Consider the following 22725-nt stretch of genomic DNA (forward strand, 5'->3'; position numbering starts at 1 on the left):
GTCCTTTATCAACTCATCTTGCAAATAATCAAATCTGCATGTTTTAGCTTTATTTTTTTTAATTGGTAATGCATGCTGCTATCATTTCACCGGGCTTTTGATTTCTTGTATAAAACATCTGCCTTTCCATTGTAATATTCATTTGAGGGTTGCACATTTCTCTAAATATCTGTTTTAAGCACTCAGGGTCTTCCTGCATTTCAGCCTGTATCACAATATGGCGGTTCTCCCCCTCCCCTGCATACATAGCACGTGCATACACAAATGAAAATTCCCTCTGAATAGCTTCCAAGCCTGCTAAATTAAGAAGTATAAATGCTCTTGTATGTCTGTCTTTATCAGAAAATGCAGCTTGTATGAAAATCATAATCTTGCTGAAACACTTGCCAATTCTCGGCAATATTATTATCAAACACCAGCGTTCCAGCTCTGCAAAATCTCTCTGGCATAAGAACAAAATTCATTTAAATATAAGCGTAGACCAGGTACTTGTAATTATGCTCAAAAGCACAATAATCTTTCTGAAAAGACTTCATTTTAACACTGCAAACACTGCAAATAATCCAGACAGTTCGGATACTATGAAAAGTTTCAGTTAATGCGAAAAAGTAGTACATTGCAAAAAAATGCAGTAATTTTAGCCTTTTCATACATTTTAACACTTTGGAAATTATTTTGAACACTTTTGTATTTATTTCTAATACTTTTATCAGTATTCATTAAAAACCTGCAGCAAAGGCAAAAATAAACTACCAAGACATGAAATACAATGCCTCCAAATAAAACACTTCCAATAATCACCACAGCACCCGAAAAATTAAAATTTAAATGTTCTTATGTTATTCATATGGTCACCTTTAAGTATTGTGGATTTATTAGATGACACTTTAAGTGGACTCTGACTTATTTTTAATTGATTATCTTTTTTTATTGGTCAGATTTGAATATAAAAGGAACCACCAATTCATTTATTTTAGGTCTGCTGAAGTGCAGCTTATTTACAGGTTCAACTTATAATTACTTACAATGGAAGACCTTTGTCAGGAAAATTAAATACTGTGATGAGTACTGAAAGCAACATGTAGCATATTAATTACAAGTCAGCCTGGGTGATGTCATGAGACCTGCAGTGTGTATGCCTATCAAGGAGTTTTTTTCTGCATACAGTTGTACATGTTGATAGATTTGTGCTGCATCGAATCCCATGTGGTCCTGTATTCCACTCAGTAGGGATGTAGATAGCGGCTGGACGTGAGTGGTGTATGTTCTGTCAGGATGGCGAAGGTATGTGTAAGTAGATCTAAGATCCCTGTTGGTGGTGTGCAAGAAAGGGGCAGGTGACTGCACTGGGCTTTTAATAGAAGACAGAGGGTAAATGTAGTGTGTGTGTGTGTGTGTGTGTGTGTGTGTGTGTGTGTGTGTGTGTGTGTGTGTGTGTGTGTGGATTCACTTCAGAATATTGAAGGTTTATAAGTTAGAATTTCATATGGTCGAGACCATATGATCGAAGTTTCAAAACTTCGAAATTCTGAAATAAATACAAAAACAAAACAAAACCATGTTCCTCAACCCCTACTGCTATTTAAATATACTAACTCTGAGATCGCACTACAGAGAGGAAAAGGGAAAATCTCCTGTTCCGCACTGTATGGAGATCTCCGTTCAGAACGTTCAATGTTTTAAAACTTCGATCATATGGTCTCAACCATATGAAATATGAAGTTTTAAACCTTTGAAATTCTGAAGGAACCCCTGTGTGTTTATATACATGTGTGTATGTGTGTGTGTGTGTGTGTGTGTGTGTGTGTGTGTGTGTGTGTGTATGTCCATATTTATGTCCATATGTATGTCCATATATCAAAAAGGCAAAACATCAAAAGGCAACTCATTAAGCACAACTAGTCAAACAGCCACTCATATGGGGGGCTGTGACACTCACACCTCCTGTTTAATTATATAAATATATCAGTTCTCAGATCACATTACAGTGGAGAAAGGGCAAATTCCTGAATCCACACTGTACAGAGATCTTGAACAGAAAGAACCTGGCACATTTAATCAGCTGATTTTTGATAGCTGTACCAGCTATTTATCCTGTTTTACAATATTTGTAACTAACTAACTATATATATATATATATATATATATATATATATATATATATATATATATATGTATGTATGATTTCTTTAATAACGTATGTTATCTTATTTATGATTTTGCCGTGGTCTCTTCAAGATGTTAATTGTGTGGTAGATTTAGCAATGCTGATGATATTTCTGAGAGCACTGTTTTTTGGGGGTAGCCAGCTGCTGCAGTTAGCTTTGATTTGGATAATAGGCATATCATTGTTCTGTTATCAGTGTCAAGTTTTTTATTTACAACTTTTATATTACTGTATATTCCTCAGAAGTTTGGATGCTTTCTAAATACAGATACACCCAGCATTTCCTTGATTCTAATAACAAACAAAAACACCACAGTCTCCAAAGAACTCTTTAATGCAATAGGTTTAGCATTTTCATTTTTAACAAAAGCGATTATAAAAATATATGTCACCATCTTCAAATACAGTTTAAATGCTTCAAAAATTAGTCACGTGTTCACCAGTGACCTACCTCAATTAATTTCTTAAATGTACATATATTCTACCATAATTTCAAATATCTATGTAACAAATGTATCTCTATCTATCTATCTATCTATCTATCTATGTGTATATGTATGTGTAAGAAAGTGTAAACATAAATCAGAAGCAGATATTAAATTGAAACAAACATTGTAGAAAAATACATGTAGTATCATATTGGTTAAATTCAATGTTTTCTGCTTGCAATTTAAGAACACTATTTATACTTAAATTGTCATAAATCAAGGGAAAATGTGAGCATTCAATTCCAGGTGCCACTATAATTCCATATATTCCAAGAAATTTTCCCAGTTACCTAACTTGTGGCAGATTTAGCAGTTTCATAATATGCTGGTTAGATTTCTGAGAGTACTGTTTTTCACAGGTAACCAGATGCTATGATACCATAAGACAGTTTTAGTGTAAGGCAGGAGCAGGCTAGTGCTAGCTTTGATTTGGATGTAAGGTATTTCTTTGTTTTGTAAAGAGTGCCAAGTTTTTTATTAATATCTTTGACAGTATTATGAGTATGTTCCTCAAAAGTTACAATGCTTTCTACAAATGGACATACTCAGCATTTTCTCATTTTTATTAATGCCAATGTACTGGAGCAAATTGTAAAACTACTCACTAGAGGCTATACTATCCTTCATGTAGTCGTTAACAATCTAGCCCCTGCTTGTACTCTATCACCTATCTCCTCATCCCTGGTAAAATCTGATCACAAATCAGTTACCTCCTCTGTCAGGCGTAGTGATACTGACCAAACACCAAATGTAACTGTATTTGGAAAATTTTCTAGGAGAAATCTACTTCAGCTTGTAGAAGACCTATGTAAGGTACCACTAACCCCCCCCCCCCCCAGAAATAGACCCAGCTATGAAGGCTGACACATTTACCTTCAATTCTTTCCCACCACCACCACAGCTGCATAGAAAAGTCTGTAGCTGTCCATCCTAAATATAATGGTAGATTCAGTAATAAACCTCTCTGGCAGAACTCTAGTATCAATAAACTATATAACAAAACAAGGAAAATAGTGCAGAGTTATAAGAAATCCCTAGCCCCCCACCTCAAGACCACAGTGAAACATGCTACCAAAGAACTTAAGAGCGCTATTAGAAAATGTAAGGCAGAGTATGAATTTAAGGCTACTAGAAATCCTAAAGGAAACTCAAATCTTTCTTCAGTTATATCAGGAGATTAAGGAATAATGTTCAGCAATGCACAAAACTCATCCATAATAATATACATTCCAATCCTTCCAAGGCTATAGTCACTATATTAAAGAGACAAACTTTATGCTGACTTTACCTCGCCTACCCACATTGTTGCATCCACTATCCCTGAAAATTTAGTTACCCAACAAATCATCTTGAAACAAATCTTCCTTATAAAAGGCTAGAAAATGTTTCAATAGGAACAGATAATATACTAGGCTGCATTCTCATCAGTGTCAAGTGTAGACTATCCTAACCTCTACTTAAACTCTTCACCCTCAGCCTAGACTATCCTAACCTCTACTTAAACTCTTCACCCTCAGCCTATCCAAATGGTGTATGCCTGATGTCAAGAGAACAGCCACTGTGAGATTTCTACAGACCCAGGTAATTATAGGTCCATGAGCTTCAATGGCCTTATATACAAAGCCACAGAATGTATCATAGAATAACTCATTTATGCAGACACAGGCAACCTAACTGATCTAGACCCAACTCATTCTTGTTTTATGTAGAATGTGATCCTGTTTCCTTAACCTAATATACCCATCTATGTCAAGCAAAGTTCTTCATTAGCATTATTCAAGAAAAATCTTGATGAGTGGATGGGAAATGGGAAATAGGAAATACACCCGGGGATCACTTCTGTGGCTCTGCTCGACAGTGGCACAGGAAAATAACTTTCTTGGGTGGCTTAAGCCAAGGAACCTTGTTGGCTAGGCTTACATAGGCCCTCGGGCTGATAGCCTAGTACCTACCTATGAACCTATGAACTTCCTTGAAAAGGTTACAAATGCTGTTGACAGTGGTCACTTTGTGCACAAGGCTTTTGACATTGTCCCCATGCTGGTATTGTTGAAAAATTAGATGAACATAATGAAAACCACTACAATGTTCTTTGGATTGCTATCCAGTGGATCCCAAATAATGAAATTTGATGGTACCATCTCTGAAAGTAAAATTGTAACTAGTAGGGTACCACATGGGCCAGTGGTGGGCTATCTCCTGTTGGGCATTTATTTTGCAGAGATCCAAGCCAATATCCCTGAAGTGTGGTTGACCACGTTTGTTAATGACTGAAAGCTGGTAACTGTTATCCACTCATCCACTGATACTAAACTGCTCTAACAAATGGAATATTAATATATCTGGAAACAGGTCCAAGGTAAATGCAAAATAGTGCAGCACTATAGCACAAAAAAGTTGCTCCTGTATCATTTGTTATAAGTGATACTCTTCTTCTAACAGATACAGTTATAAAAGGCCTGTATATGTATGTGGACAACTCTCTGTCATTCAGTTGTTATGTTTCCACCATAGACAGTAAATTCTTCTATTAACCCAGTTGACCTCCAAGGGAATATCCTCATGACCTAAAGAAGTTATCTTACCACTGTACTCTTCCCTTATCAGACCCATCATAAAATAAAGTGCCTACATTGGTATGTTTAAATCTAAGCAGGCTGCTTTTCTAGAAAGGCCCCAATAATTTTTAACCAAACAAATTAAAGGCTTTATATCCTTCAACTATACCAACAAATTACCATAACACTCCTCTTAGTTGGTATCTTAATTCCTGCTGTAAGATCATGCTTGACTTGTGAGGTGAGGAGTTTTTAGTGCTCATAAAGAGTGGCAAAAATTATTAAGTGCATCTGCTTACAAGTGTATATGGCTAGGCATCTTATGGTCCCTGCAATTGCTTGCTTAGTATTGTTCCTCTGTTCCTAAGGTAATTCCTAGATATTTCCATCGATTGTCACTGCCTTTATGTTTTTTGCCTCACCTATAAGAGTAGGTAATGTAAATGTGTCGTTATTGACTTTGATGATTTCTCCAAATAACATTAGCTTATTTTACTTTATTTTTTATTTAATAATAATTTATTTTTCCAAAACCATGAAGGGAGGTGATAAAGAAGTAGTGATTGTGACTGGGATACTTGCAGAATGTGTTAAGTAGTGAAAACATGGGCATATTGAATATTACTGAAACTATTACCTTTGTTTATAAAAATTCTAAAGAGTACTGGGCCTAGTATTGAGGCCTTGAACAGTGAAAGGGCAGTGAAATTTGTCAGCAGATTTTTCACAGCCGATATGACCCTTATTGAAGAGGTATGGGTTAATCTCTTCCATTTTCCCCTCTATTGCCTGACACAGTTGTCATATCTAATCCAGTGTGTGAATATCCATACATAATTTGTCCAACTGATTCTTTCTAGTCAGACCAGTGTGCAGTGTCTACAACTGGTAGCACCTCCTGGCATGGGGATAATGCGTTAATAGTTTCTGGGTTGACTTTGCCGTGATGACAGCTGCATCAGCTAGCATATGAATGATAATAACTGTAATGGTGTCCATTGCTTTTATGGCATATACAGTAGTAGCCACACTTTTTCCCTGACAGATTTATGCCCTGTTGCACTTCTGTGTATATGATTGTGCTCCCTTCTTACACTTCACGAATCACAATGTTTCTCACTGACACACAGGCTGCTTCATTTGCGTACTGCTTTTGCACCCATTGGTCCATGGCACCCTTGTAGTGTGAACTGTCATCACTCTTCTTTCAGAATCACCTTTGCACTAGTGCATTACGATGTTGCGCATTGAGCGTGATCACAGTACTGTTACACTCCTTGCTTATGAATAAAATCTTCAGTGTACAGCAGTGCAGAGAAAAACCTTGTTGCCACTCTGTGATTTTTAAAGTAATGGTATGTGTCTTTATAGTAAATGAGAACCGCATTTTACTCCTTTCACCAAATAATGTTACCACTCTATGTCTACACGGATGCTGAGAGGTATGAGAGTTGAATGGCTAGACAAAGAATTACATCAGCTCTAATTATAAGAGATGTTAATTATGTTCTATCCTTTGCATCTGTGCAGCTCTTTTGCTTCAAGTTTAGCAAAATTAATGTTGGTATATTTGTCGTAAAATATCTGCACGTAATCTTTCAGGTGGTTTAACTACACATAACGGTAGCTTTATTAAGGAGAAATTCTAATTTCATGAACTTTTATCGAACTCTGACTTAGGAATAGGTCCATTCCTGTCTTGGTATTAGAAACCATAAACATTTGGAGAAATTAAAACAAGAAGCAGTTCACATTACAAAAGTTATTCCTTGCCAATTTCAAGTGTGTGAAAACTTGAAAAACATCACAAATACGTAGTGTATGCATGACCCTTACTTTAAAAGTCATGCGACTATCTTTAGGGACCTTTTGCTGCCAAACGGGTTAACTTAATAAATAATTTTTTTGTCAGTCAGGTATACAAATGCTTATGAATTCAAGCAAATTAGGTTAACTACAAAGTACATTGTTCGTAACTGTCAATTAATATTTAGAACAGATCTGCGAGTCTGGGACCAAAAATACATAATATAGCAATAACCCACGCCTGGGTGTGAGTAATGCTGGATTTACCCACGGTTGGCGTGGTTTGGTCACGAGGGCGAAGCCTGAGGGACCAAACAAAGCCAACCGTAGGTAAATCCAGCATTACCCACACCCAGAAGTGGGTTATTGCTATTATACAATGTCATTATTTAAGAAAAAAGAAATTACTTTTCTTAAATAATGGCATTGTATAATGCCTCCTTGCTGCACTTCCACAGCTGTCTGGTATTCTGCGGCAGTTCTGATGTACTGCGCATGCGTATGCCTACGCAGTACATCAGAGCTGTGGGCAAAAGCAACGGAGAAAGCAAGATCTCCATTTTTTTTCTGTTTTGCTATGTTAAATGGGTTTAACATAGCGAGACAGCTTTAAAATAAGCAACGGAGATCTCTGTTGCTTATTTTAAAGCTGTCTCGCTATGTTAAACCCATTTAACATAGCGAGACAGGTTTAAAAAAAAAGCAAAGGAGAAAGCAAGATTTCCGTTGCTTTTTACGCACTGTGTCACTATGTTAAAAGAGTTTAACATAGTGAGACAGGTTTAGAAAAAGCAACGGAGGTCTCCTTTGCTTTTTTTAAACCTGTCTCGCTATGTTAAACTCCTTTAACATAGCGAGACAGTGTTTTAAAAAAGACTTATATTAATGGAAAAGGTCCGGGCGACCGGACCTTTTTCCATTAGTAGAAGTCGATTTACAACGTGCACGCTGACCAATCAGCGTGCACGTTTTGGAATATTAATGGGGGGGTCATGGTATAATATCACATATTCTATAGTGTCGTTAATCAGGATATAACAGAGTTTATAACAGTTCCCAGAATGCTGACATCCCCCCAGCCCAAACAAAGTATGGAAGGATGGTATTGTTCCATATGCAGGCAATGATCTTGTAGAAGGGATAGAAGCATATGTGCCTTTATATCAGGAAACTGTATTGGGATACAGAAAGAAGTTAGAAAGACTGTAGACTACCAATGAAAAGACCCAGAAGAGCTGGGATGGAATTCCTTTGAAAAGTGGTTCTGTTTCAGAAGCAACATTTGAAGAAGAATAGCACGTCTGTGAATCATGGAATTCTTGGGACATTTCATAGATGGGAGCTAAAACAAGAGAGGTCATACTTAACCACCACATGTGTGCAAGGGAATTAGAACTCCTAACATAGTTAATGGCTCAAAAGCTAAAAACATCTGAATATAAAGATTAGTAGCTCCCAGTCATAGAGGGAAATAGCGCTATGGCATAAGTGGTTAGCAAATATAAGATTGTAATTAAAGAAATGAAGAACTAAATATGATCATAAACTACTTAAACCATTTTTGCAAGAAAACTTCACTCCCGGCTCTCCTGTATAAATCACACACCTACACAGGTAGGTTATGTAAAATGTCTTACATTTTACTGAACAGAACTTTAGATAGTTTGCAGAGGTCTTTATTAGTGGGGTGTTTATGAATGCAGTTCTGATATAAATTTTAATCTGGTTAGTAACAGGAACTCAGTACAAAGAGGGTCACCACACCTGTATGCAGTGAAAATAATAGTATCTTATATTCTCAATGAAGATAATAGTATCCTATATTCTCAGTGAAGATAATAGTATCCTATATTCTCAGTGAAGATAATAGTATCCTATATTCTCAGTGAAGATAATAGTATCCTATATTCTCAGTGAAGATAATAGTATCCTATATTCCGAGTGAAGATAATAGTATCCTATATTCTCAGTGAAGATAGTAGTATCCTATATTCCGAGTGAAGATAATAGTATCCTATATTCTCAGTGAAGATAATAGTATCCTATATTCCGAGTGAAGATAATAGTATCCTATATTCTCAGTGAAGATAATAGTATCCTATATTCTCAGTGAAAATAATAGTATCCTATATTCCGAGTGAAGATAATAGTATCCTATATTCCGAGTGAAGATAATAGTATCCTATATTCTCAGTGAAGATAATAGTATCCCATATTCTCAGTGAAGATAGTAGTATCCTATATTCTCAGTGAAGATAATAGTATCCTATATTCCGAGTGAAGATAATAGTATCCTATATTCTCAGTGAAGATAATAGTATCCTATATTCTCAGTGAAGATAATAGTATCCTATATTCCGAGTGAAGATAGTAGTATCCTATATTCCGAGTGAAGATAATAGTATCCCATATTCTCAGTGAAGATAGTAGTATCCTATATTCTCAGTGAAGATAATAGTATCCTATATTCCGAGTGAAGATAATAGTATCCTATATTCTCAGTGAAGATAGTAGTATCCTATATTCTCAGTGAAGATAATAGTATCCTATATTCTCAGTGAAGATAATAGTATCCTATATTCCGAGTGAAGATAGTAGTATCCTATATTCCGAGTGAAGATAATAGTATCCTATATTCTCAGTGAAGATAACAGTATCCTATATTCCGAGTGAAGATAATAGTATCCTATATTCTCAGTGAAGATAGTAGTATCCTATATTCCGAGTGAAGATAATAGTATCCTATATTCTCAGTGAAGATAGTAGTATCCTATATTCCGAGTGAAGATAACAGTATCCTATATTCCGAGTGAAGATAATAGTATCCTATATTCTCAGTGAAGATAATAGTATCCTATATTCTCAGTGAAGATAATAGTATCCTATATTCTCAGTGAAGATAGTAGTATCCTATATTCCGAGTGAAGATAATAGTATCCTATATTCCGAGTGAAGATAATAGTATCCTATATTCTCAGTGAAGATAATAGTATCCTATATTCTCAGTGAAGATAGTAGTATCCTATATTCCGAGTGAAGATAATAGTATCCTATATTCCGAGTGAAGATAATAGTATCCTATATTCTCAGTGAAGATAGTAGTATCCTATATTCCGAGTGAAGATAATAGTATCCTATATTCCGAGTGAAGATAATAGTATCCTATATTCTCAGTGAAGATAATAGTATCCTATATTCTCAGTGAAGATAATAGTATCCTATATTCTCAGTGAAGATAGTAGTATCCTATATTCTCAGTGAAGATAATAGTATCCTATATTCCGAGTGAAGATAATAGTATCCTATATTCTCAGTGAAGATAATAGTATCCTATATTCCGAGTGAAGATAATAGTATCCTATATTCTCAGTGAAGATAGTAGTATCCTATATTCTCAGTGAAGATAGTAGTATCCTATATTCCAAGTGAAGATAATAGTATCCTATATTCTCAGTGAAGATAATAGTATCCTATATTCTCAGTGAAGATAATAGTATCCTATATTCAGTGAAGATAATAGTATCCTATATTCTCAGTGAAGATAATAGTATCCTATATTCTCAGTGAAGATAGTAGTATCCTATATTCCGAGTGAAGATAATAGTATCCTATATTCCGAGTGAAGATAATAGTATCCTATATTCTCAGTGAAGATAGTAGTATCCTATATTCTCAGTGAAGATAGTAGTATCCTATATTCTCAGTGAAGATAATAGTATCCTATATTCCGGTGAAGATAATAGTATCCTATATTCTCAGTGAAGATAATAGTATCCTATATTCTCAGTGAAGATAGTAGTATCCTATATTCCGAGTGAAGATAATAGTATCCTATATTCCGAGTGAAGATAATAGTATCCTATATTCTCAGTGAAGATAGTAGTATCCTATATTCTGAGTGAAGATAATAGTATCCTATATTCCGAGTGAAGATAATAGTATCCTATATTCCGAGTGAAGATAATAGTATCCTATATTCCGAGTGAAGATAATAGTATCCTATATTCTCAGTGAAGATAGTAGTATCCTATATTCTGAGTGAAGATAATAGTATCCTATATTCCGAGTGAAGATAATAGTATCCTATATTTTCAGTGAAGATAATAGTATCCTATATTCCGAGTGAAGATAATAGTATCCTATATTCTCACTGAAGATAATAGTATCCTATATTCTGAGTGAAGATAATAGTATCCTATATTCCGAGTGAAGATAATAGTATCCTATATTTTCAGTGAAGATAATAGTATCCTATATTCCGAGTGAAGATAATAGTATCCTATATTCTCAGTGAAGATAGTAGTATCCTATATTCCGAGTGAAGATAATAGTATCCTATATTCTCAGTGAAGATAGTAGTATCCTATATTCTGAGTGAAGATAATAGTATCCTATATTCTCAGTGAAGATAATAGTATCCTATATTCTCAGTGAAGATAATAGTATCCTATATTCTCAGTGAAGATAGTAGTATCCTATATTCAGTGAAGATAATAGTATCCTATATTCTCAGTGAAGATAATAGTATCCTATATTCTCAGTGAAGATAATAGTATCCTATATTCTCAGTGAAGATAGTAGTATCCTATATTCCGAGTGAAGATAATAGTATCCTATATTCCGAGTGAAGATAATAGTATCCTATATTCTCAGTGAAGATAGTAGTATCCTATATTCCGAGTGAAGATAATAGTATCCTATATTCCGAGTGAAGATAATAGTATCCTATATTCTCAGTGAAGATAGTAGTATCCTATATTCCGAGTGAAGATAATAGTATCCTATATTCTCAGTGAAGATAATAGTATCCTATATTCTGAGTGAAAATAATAGTATCCTATATTCCGAGTGAAGATAATAGTATCCTATATTCTCAGTGAAGATAATAGTATCCTATATTCTCAGTGAAGATAATAGTATCCTATATTCTCAGTGAAGATAATAGTATCCTATATTCCGAGTGAAGATAATAGTATCCTATATTCTCAGTGAAGATAATAGTATCCTATATTCTCAGTGAAGATAGTAGTATCCTATATTCCAGTGAAGATAATAGTATCCTATATTCGACTGAAGATAATAGTATCCTATATTCTCAGTGAAGATAGTAGTATCCTATATTCCGAGTGAAGATAATAGTATCCTATATTCCGAGTGAAGATAATAGTATCCTATATTCTCAGTGAAGATAATAGTATCCTATATTCTCAGTGAAGATAATAGTATCCTATATTCTCAGTGAAGATAGTAGTATCCTATATTCTCAGTGAAGATAATAGTATCCTATATTCCGAGTGAAGATAATAGTATCCTATATTCTCAGTGAAGATAATAGTATCCTATATTCCGAGTGAAGATAATAGTATCCTATATTCTCAGTGAAGATAGTAGTATCCTATATTCTCAGTGAAGATAGTAGTATCCTATATTCCAAGTGAAGATAATAGTATCCTATATTCTCAGTGAAGATAATAGTATCCTATATTCTCAGTGAAGATAATAGTATCCTATATTCCGAGTGAAGATAATAGTATCCTATATTCTCAGTGAAGATAATAGTATCCTATATTCTCAGTGAAGATAGTAGTATCCTATATTCCGAGTGAAGATAATAGTATCCTATATTCCGAGTGAAGATAATAGTATCCTATATTCTCAGTGAAGATAGTAGTATCCTATATTCTCAGTGAAGATAGTAGTATCCTATATTCTCAGTGAAGATAATAGTATCCTATATTCCGAGTGAAGATAATAGTATCCTATATTCTCAGTGAAGATAATAGTATCCTATATTCTCAGTGAAGATAGTAGTATCCTATATTCCGAGTGAAGATAATAGTATCCTATATTCCGAGTGAAGATAATAGTATCCTATATTCTCAGTGAAGATAGTAGTATCCTATATTCTGAGTGAAGATAATAGTATCCTATATTCCGAGTGAAGATAATAGTATCCTATATTCCGAGTGAAGATAATAGTATCCTATATTCCGAGTGAAGATAATAGTATCCTATATTCTCAGTGAAGATAGTAGTATCCTATATTCTGAGTGAAGATAATAGTATCCTATATTCCGAGTGAAGATAATAGTATCCTATATTTTCAGTGAAGATAATAGTATCCTATATTCCGAGTGAAGATAATAGTATCCTATATTCTCACTGAAGATAATAGTATCCTATATTCTGAGTGAAGATAATAGTATCCTATATTCCGAGTGAAGATAATAGTATCCTATATTTTCAGTGAAGATAATAGTATCCTATATTCCGAGTGAAGATAATAGTATCCTATATTCTCAGTGAAGATAGTAGTATCCTATATTCCGAGTGAAGATAATAGTATCCTATATTCTCAGTGAAGATAGTAGTATCCTATATTCTGAGTGAAGATAATAGTATCCTATATTCTCAGTGAAGATAATAGTATCCTATATTCTCAGTGAAGATAATAGTATCCTATATTCTCAGTGAAGATAGTAGTATCCTATATTCCGAGTGAAGATAATAGTATCCTATATTCTCAGTGAAGATAATAGTATCCTATATTCTCAGTGAAGATAATAGTATCCTATATTCTCAGTGAAGATAGTAGTATCCTATATTCCGAGTGAAGATAATAGTATCCTATATTCCGAGTGAAGATAATAGTATCCTATATTCTCAGTGAAGATAGTAGTATCCTATATTCCGAGTGAAGATAATAGTATCCTATATTCCGAGTGAAGATAATAGTATCCTATATTCTCAGTGAAGATAGTAGTATCCTATATTCCGAGTGAAGATAATAGTATCCTATATTCTCAGTGAAGATAATAGTATCCTATATTCTGAGTGAAAATAATAGTATCCTATATTCCGAGTGAAGATAATAGTATCCTATATTCTCAGTGAAGATAATAGTATCCTATATTCTCAGTGAAGATAATAGTATCCTATATTCTCAGTGAAGATAATAGTATCCTATATTCCGAGTGAAGATAATAGTATCCTATATTCTCAGTGAAGATAATAGTATCCTATATTCTCAGTGAAGATAGTAGTATCCTATATTCCGAGTGAAGATAATAGTATCCTATATTCCGAGTGAAGATAATAGTATCCTATATTCTCAGTGAAGATAGTAGTATCCTATATTCTGAGTGAAGATAATAGTATCCTATATTCCGAGTGAAGATAATAGTATCCTATATTTTCAGTGAAGATAATAGTATCCTATATTCTGAGTGAAGATAATAGTATCCTATATTCTCAGTGAAGATAATAGTATCCTATATTCTCAGTGAAGATAGTAGTATCCTATATTCCGAGTGAAGATAATAGTATCCTATATTCTCAGTGAAGATAATAGTATCCTATATTCTCAGTGAAGATAGTAGTATCCTATATTCAGTGAAGATAATAGTATCCTATATTCTCAGTGAAGATAGTAGTATCCTATATTCCGAGTGAAGATAATAGTATCCTATATTCCGAGTGAAGATAATAGTATCCTATATTCTCAGTGAAGATAGTAGTATCCTATATTCCGAGTGAAGATAATAGTATCCTATATTCCGAGTGAAGATAATAGTATCCTATATTCTCAGTGAAGATAGTAGTATCCTATATTCCGAGTGAAGATAATAGTATCCTATATTCCGAGTGAAGATAATAGTATCCTATATTCTCAGTGAAGATAATAGTATCCTATATTCTCAGTGAAGATAGTAGTATCCTATATTCCGAGTGAAGATAATAGTATCCTATATTCTCAGTGAAGATAGTAGTATCCTATATTCCGAGTGAAGATAATAGTATCCTATATTCCGAGTGAAGATAATAGTATCCTATATTCTCAGTGAAGATAATAGTATCCTATATTCTCAGTGAAGATAATAGTATCCTATATTCTCAGTGAAGATAGTAGTATCCTATATTCTCAGTGAAGATAATAGTATCCTATATTCTCAGTGAAGATAATAGTATCCTATATTCTCAGTGAAGATAATAGTATCCTATATTCCAAGTGAAGATAATAGTATCCTATATTCTCAGTGAAGATAATAGTATCCTATATTCTCAGTGAAGATAGTAGTATCCTATATTCCGAGTGAAGATAATAGTATCCTATATTCCGAGTGAAGATAATAGTATCCTATATTCTCAGTGAAGATAATAGTATCCTATATTCTGAGTGAAGATAATAGTATCCTATATTCCGAGTGAAGATAATAGTATCCTATATTTTCAGTGAAGATAATAGTATCCTATATTCTGAGTGAAGATAATAGTATCCTATATTCTCAGTGAAGATAATAGTATCCTATATTCTCAGTGAAGATAATAGTATCCTATATTCTCAGTGAAGATAGTAGTATCCTATATTCCGAGTGAAGATAATAGTATCCTATATTCTCAGTGAAGATAATAGTATCCTATATTCTCAGTGAAGATAATAGTATCCTATATTCTCAGTGAAGATAGTAGTATCCTATATTCCGAGTGAAGATAATAGTATCCTATATTCTCAGTGAAGATAGTAGTATCCTATATTCCGAGTGAAGATAATAGTATCCTATATTCTCAGTGAAGATAATAGTATCCTATATTCTCAGTGAAGATAATAGTATCCTATATTCTCAGTGAAGATAGTAGTATCCTATATTCCGAGTGAAGATAATAGTATCCTATATTCTCAGTGAAGATAATAGTATCCTATATTCCGAGTGAAGATAATAGTAGCCTATATTCCGAGTGAAGATAATAGTATCCTATATTCTCAGTGAAGATAATAGTATCCTATATTCCGAGTGAAGATAATAGTATCCTATATTCTCAGTGAAGATAGTAGTATCCTATATTCCGAGTGAAGATAATAGTATCCTATATTCCGAGTGAAGATAATAGTATCCTATATTCTCAGTGAAGATAATAGTATCCTATATTCCGAGTGAAGATAATAGTATCCTATATTCTCAGTGAAGATAATAGTATCCTATATTCTCAGTGAAGATAGTAGTATCCTATATTCTCAGTGAAGATAATAGTATCCTATATTCTCAGTGAAGATAATAGTATCCTATATTCCAAGTGAAGATAATAGTATCCTATATTCTCAGTGAAGATAATAGTATCCTATATTCCAAGTGAAGATAATAGTATCCTATATTCTCAGTGAAGATAATAGTATCCTATATTCTCAGTGAAGATAGTAGTATCCTATATTCCGAGTGAAGATAATAGTATCCTATATTCCGAGTGAAGATAATAGTATCCTATATTCTCAGTGAAGATAGTAGTATCCTATATTCCGAGTGAAGATAATAGTATCCTATATTCCGAGTGAAGATAATAGTATCCTATATTCCAAGTGAAGATAATAGTATCCTATATTCTCAGTGAAAATAATAGTATCCTATATTCTCAGTGAAGATAATAGTATCCTATATTCTCAGTGAAGATAATAGTATCCTATATTCTCAGTGAAGATAATAGTATCCTATATTCCGAGTGAAGATAATAGTATCCTATATTCTCAGTGAAGATAGTAGTATCCTATATTCTCAGTGAAGATAATAGTATCCTATATTCTCAGTGAAGATAATAGTATCCTATATTCTCAGTGAAGATAGTAGTATCCTATATTCCGAGTGAAGATAATAGTATCCTATATTCTCAGTGAAGATAATAGTATCCTATATTCTCAGTGAAGATAATAGTATCCTATATTCTCAGTGAAGATAATAGTATCCTATATTCTCAGTGAAGATAATAGTATCCTATATTCTCAGTGAAGATAGTAGTATCCTATATTCTCAGTGAAGATAATAGTATCCTATATTCCGAGTGAAGATAATAGTATCCTATATTCCGAGTGAAGATAATAGTATCCTATATTCTCAGTGAAGATAATAGTATCCTATATTCCGAGTGAAGATAATAGTATCCTATATTCTCAGTGAAGATAATAGTATCCTATATTCTCAGTGAAGATAATAGTATCCTATATTCTCAGTGAAGATAGTAGTATCCTATATTCCGAGTGAAGATAATAGTATCCTATATTCTCAGTGAAGATAATAGTATCCTATATTCCCAGCATTTTTCTTGAAGTACTAAGGTTAGGTGATCTGCAACATCCATTACTCGTGTAACATCTTGGCTCATTGGTGACTTCTTCTGAGTCACTGGACACTGCCATCTCTCTGTTTCTGCTATAGATAACTCCTGTGACATGACTGATTATCAGTCGCCATCCCCTTTCAATGATGCACATACTCTCCTGTTCTTTGTGTGTGCCAGGACAGACAAATCCAAGCAGTCCAGCCCACAACTGAATCCACTTATATATCAGTGTAACAGAAGCCAAAGGTTAATACTAACTCTCATTTGAGATGTAACTTAAGACCTCCAACATACTACTGCTACTGGAGCCTCTAGACATGTAGATGGTGAGTTTTCTCTTAAGAGCTTTATCATTTCCGCTAGGAAACCCCCAGTATGGTGACTAAGGTCAAATTGCAAACACATACACAAATACAGTACTTAGACACTGTTAGAATCCTAGAAATGAAAAGATAACATGTGCCTTCATTTGTGACTTGAACCCAAGACCTCCAGCATACTATGCTGCTATCACTGCCACTGGACCAACAAGAGCCTTTAGACAGATATGTGTTGAGTTTTCTTTTAAGAGCTTTTCCCTTTCAGTTAGGAAGTTCCTTGTATGGTAACCAGGGTCTATGATTCTTCAGTGTCTGAGCAGAGAGCTTTCTGTGTACTTGTGCTCGTGTGTCTTTCTAATCTGACCTTGATCCCCATGCTGGAGGATTTCTAGCATCTTGGATGAGTCTGTCAGCTTTAGAAAATCTGTTTACATTAGGCTCCCTTTTCTCAAGAATTTGCACTCCGTGATTAATATGGAAATGGTTCTACCATTTGTTTCATTATTTTTTGATGGGGTTCAGCTTCCTCTTCTTTTTTATTTGTTCTTCTCTTTGTCTCGCTTCTTTCTTTGCCACTTTCTGTGCCTCCCTTTCAATAAAATATCACTTGATAATTATTCTGGCACAGTTTCCACCAAATGCTCAATGTCCTTGTTATCCATTTCCTGCTCCAGTTATTTAGTCATATGTATTATCATATCAACAGTTGCATTAAATGCTTTATCATATCCTTTTCTTGCATTAATGTATTCTTTCTTAAGCTTCATCTGAAATCCATTCATGCACTGACACATGACATCTTCCCGTGCCACCACTTTGCTCTTTGTACAATGCAAAATGTTGTAATCCTTCTAAAACTCTCAACAGCAGTACTAATGTGACTGAAGGTATTACATAAGTCATATGTTTTGAAGATTTTAATAGCAACCTGATCCATTGCTTGAATTAAGTATATTTATGTGTAAGATGGACTGTCTTATCAACAGTGTCCATGTCTTCCAGGTATGGTGGCTATCTTAGACCATTATTCGAAATAAAAAATCTCAAATGGAATAACATTTTCAAAACAATGCTCTTTGCCTTGTGGGGTTAAACTATTTAGGGAGCAGTCCTCAAACAGTGCTATGGTGTCATCAAAGTATTTTTTATGTGTGTAGAAAACTGGCAATGCATGCTTACTGACATTATTCAAAGTGTTTTGATTCTCTGAATGATATAGTTATTTATTTATTTACAATTTGTTTACTGGGAAAGTCTGACTGGGACAGAGCCCATTTTCAGCAAAGGCGTGGGGAGAAATGCTCCAGATGTATGTCTTTGGAGTGTGGGAGGAAACTGGAGTACCCAGAGGGAACCCACTCAAATGCAGGAAGGATATGCAGACTCCGCACAGAAGGTACTCCCAGATGAGAATCGAACTGGAGAACCTCTTGCTGTGAGATAACAAGGCTAGCCACTGCAGTAAATGGATTTTACCTTGAAACCAAAATATTCTCTCCAAACAGAAATGTCATTCAGTCCTTTACTGATTGGTATCTCTAGCACCTTAAAGTGTTTATTTCGATTTGACACCATAGCATTACCTTCACTAATTAAGTGACTTAGCAATTAATGACAAGAAACATGTGAAAGGGTGTGTGTTATATAGAGTAAATTTACATTAACATGATTTGTCAGGGATATATTGCAGTGGAGATATTAGCCACCATAACTTCTCATTCATACTTACATTCAAATTTTCATAATTGAGTGGGCTATGTAGTGTGGGGGTTGGGCAGTACTAGGAATAAGAGGTATATTACTGTTGTGATGTACATATGAGCCCTTGCCATGGAACAGGGATAGGAATATAGTAAATGCCACAGATATGCTCTGTTAGGAGCATTGGGGTACTCCAATGATACCCAGACTACTAATAGAGGTGGATACATGCATGTGTACAGTTGTGGTGGCTGCCATACAGAGGCCCATAAGGATATACATGTATAGGGTGGGCTCCACTGACTGCATGGATCAGGAACAGCTATGTAGCAACATGATCATAGGTTCCCATGCTATGATGCTGGGCATACTCATAGGAGGCCTACAACATCTGTTCCCATGTCATGGATAGGGACACTGACTTTCCATGTATTTATTAATTTTCTAGACTAGTCAATGCATTTCTCAATATACTTGTTCCACATGTGGATGAGCATATCTGTTTCCCCAGCACACCATCAGTGAGCAACTTTGATGACATCATCTACTTCCCCAAAGTATTGGGTGGTATAAAGTGCACATGTGTTAACAAAGTCCTCACCTGTGGTCCATGGACAATAATATTCCAATAAAAATAGCCACCAGAGCAGGGTGTGACACATGGAACCAGCCACCCTCACTCATATGAACTACTTTCTCTGCACACCTGTCAATGTCTTCACCCAAGAATTCTGGACAAAACCAAATATACTGGAGTGACAAAGGTTCAAAATCAGAGACAATGTTTAAATATTCGTTAACTTCACTTAAAAAAAGAGCATTGAGATGCATTTTGTGAAAAATAAGTAGTACAAAAAACTCTCATCTCTGACATTATTGACTGACTAATCTTTAGCAATTTACTAGAAAAAAATGATGCGGGGCAGGGCAAAAAATATGAGGCAAAATCAGGGATGTTCTTTTTCTGGGTTACATTGGCATCAGTCTGGGCTCGTGGCTAGCTAGTATGTTATCTGTACCCAGCCTTTTTATCATCCAGATATAACCCCATCCTACTATACCATAATCCACCCTTTTGAGTGTTGTCCACTGCTCCCCATCACTGTACACCCATCCTCCATTTGGCTCTGTTCAGACAATCTCTTCACCTCCAACTGTGTAAAAAAACCCTGACTGCAGTGTTTTGTGTTTGTTTGTGTGCTTCCAAGACTATTATTATTACCTTTCTTTCCATTTCCCCATCACACTTGTTATCATATATATAAAACGGCATCACAAAAAGACAAGCTTTAAATTTAAGTCATCTACTTGACTACTGCCATACAACAGCAAACCAGGTTTCTCTCGAAAGAGCTGCTTTGGTGCATATATAAAAAAGCGATGCCTATCCCCAGAAAAACAGACTTATTTTCCCACCATACCTCTCAAACTTTTAGCACAAGAAATCTGGACAAAGACAAAAATGATAGGGGGACAAAGGTCTAAAAATAGGGACAATTTATAAATATTGCTCTTATAAACTTAGAAAGTTCATAAGATTAGCATGCATATTATGAAGGATTTGAAGTCTGAAATGCAAACTTGTCTTTATTTTGTGACTTTAATCCTCAATGATTTTTTAGAAAACCAACATTTTATGAGGAACAGACCAAAAATATGAGGCAAAAATCTGGGCATTCTGTGAGAATCTGGACAGTTGAGATGTATGCTTCCCACACATCCTTTTCCTTTATGCTTCTTTCTGTATGTATCTCAGCTTGCTATATTGGCCCATTTCCGGCGGTCTTAAACTCCTCTTTCCTTCCTTTTCCTAGAAGCAATAAGAGCCTGCCTGACTGGATACCTGACATCAGATGTGTTCAATGAACTGCATATTAGTAATATTCAGTGTTTGATGGCACAGATACCTGACATCAGATGTGTTCAATGAACTGCATATTAGTAATATTCAGTGTTTGATGGCACAGATACCTGATATCAGATGTGTTCAGTGCATTGAATGTTAGTAATATTCAGTGTTTGATGGCACAGACACCTGACATCAGATGTTTTCAATGAACTGCATATTAGTAATATTCAGTGTTTGCTTGATGGCACAGACACCTGACATCAGATGTGTTCAGTGCATTGCATGTTAGTAATATTCAGTGTTTGATGGCACAGATACCTGATATCAGATGTGTTCAGTGCATTGAATGTTAGTAATATTCAGTGTTTGATGGCACAGACACCTGACATCAGATGTTTTCAATGAACTGCATATTAGTAATATTCAGTGTTTGCTTGATGGCACAGACACCTGACATCAGATGTGTTCAGTGCATTGCATGTTAGTAATATTCAGTGTTTGATGGCACAGATACCTGACATCAGATGTGTTCAGTGCATTGCATGTTAGTAATATTCAGTGTTTGATGGCACAGATACCTGACATCAGATGTGTTCAGTGCATTGCATGTTAGTAATATTCAGTGTTTGATGGCACAGACACCTGACATCAGATGTGTCCAATGAACTGCATATTAGTAATATTCAGTGTTTGTTTGATGGCACAGACACCTGACATCAGATGTGTTCAGTGCATTGCATGTTAGTAATATTCAGTGTTTGATGGCACAGATACCTGACATCAGATGTGTTCAATGCATTGCATGTTAGTAATATTCAGTGTTTGATGGCACAGATACCTGACATCAGATGTGTTCAATGAACTGCATATTAGTAATATTCAGTATTTGATGGCACAGATACCTGACATCAGATGTGTTCAATGCATTGCATGTTAGTAATATTCAGTGTTTGACGGCACAGATACCTGACATCAGATGTGTTCAATGAACCGCATATTAGTAATATTCAATGTTTGATGGCACAGATACTTGACATCAGATGTGTTTAATGCATTGCATGTTAGTAATATTCAGTGTTTGATGGCACAGATACCTGACATCAGATGTGTTCAATGAACTGCATATTAGTAATATTTAGTGTTTGATGGCACAGATACCTGACATCAGATGTGTTCAGTGCATTGCATGTTAGTAATATTCAGTGTTTGATGGCACAGATACCTGACATCAGATGTGTTCAATGCATTGCATGTTAGTAATATTCAGTGTTTGATGGCACAGATACCTGACATCAGATGTGTCCAATGAACTGCATATTAGTAATATTCAGTGTTTGTTTGATAGCACAGATGCCTGACATCAGATGTGTTCAATGCATTGCATGTTAGTAATATTCATTGTTTGATGGCACAGATACCTGACATCAGATGTGTCCAATGAACTGCATATTAGTAATATTCAGTGTTTGATAGCACAGATACCTGACATCAGATGTGTTCAATGCATTGCATGTTAGTAATATTCAGTGTTTGATGGCACAGATACCTGACTTCAGATGTGTTCAATGAACTGCATATTAGTAATATTCAGTGTTTGTTTGATGGCACAGATACCTGACATCAGATGTGTTCAGTGCATTGCATGTTAGTAATATTCAGTGTATGATGGCACAGATACCTGACATCAGATGTGTTCAGTGCATTGCATGTTAATAATATTTAGTGGTTG

Source organism: Protopterus annectens, chromosome 6.part0 (assembly GCF_019279795.1).
Source record: "Protopterus annectens isolate FY-2018-M chromosome 6.part0, PAN1.0, whole genome shotgun sequence".
Taxonomy (NCBI): domain Eukaryota; kingdom Metazoa; phylum Chordata; order Ceratodontiformes; family Protopteridae; genus Protopterus; species Protopterus annectens.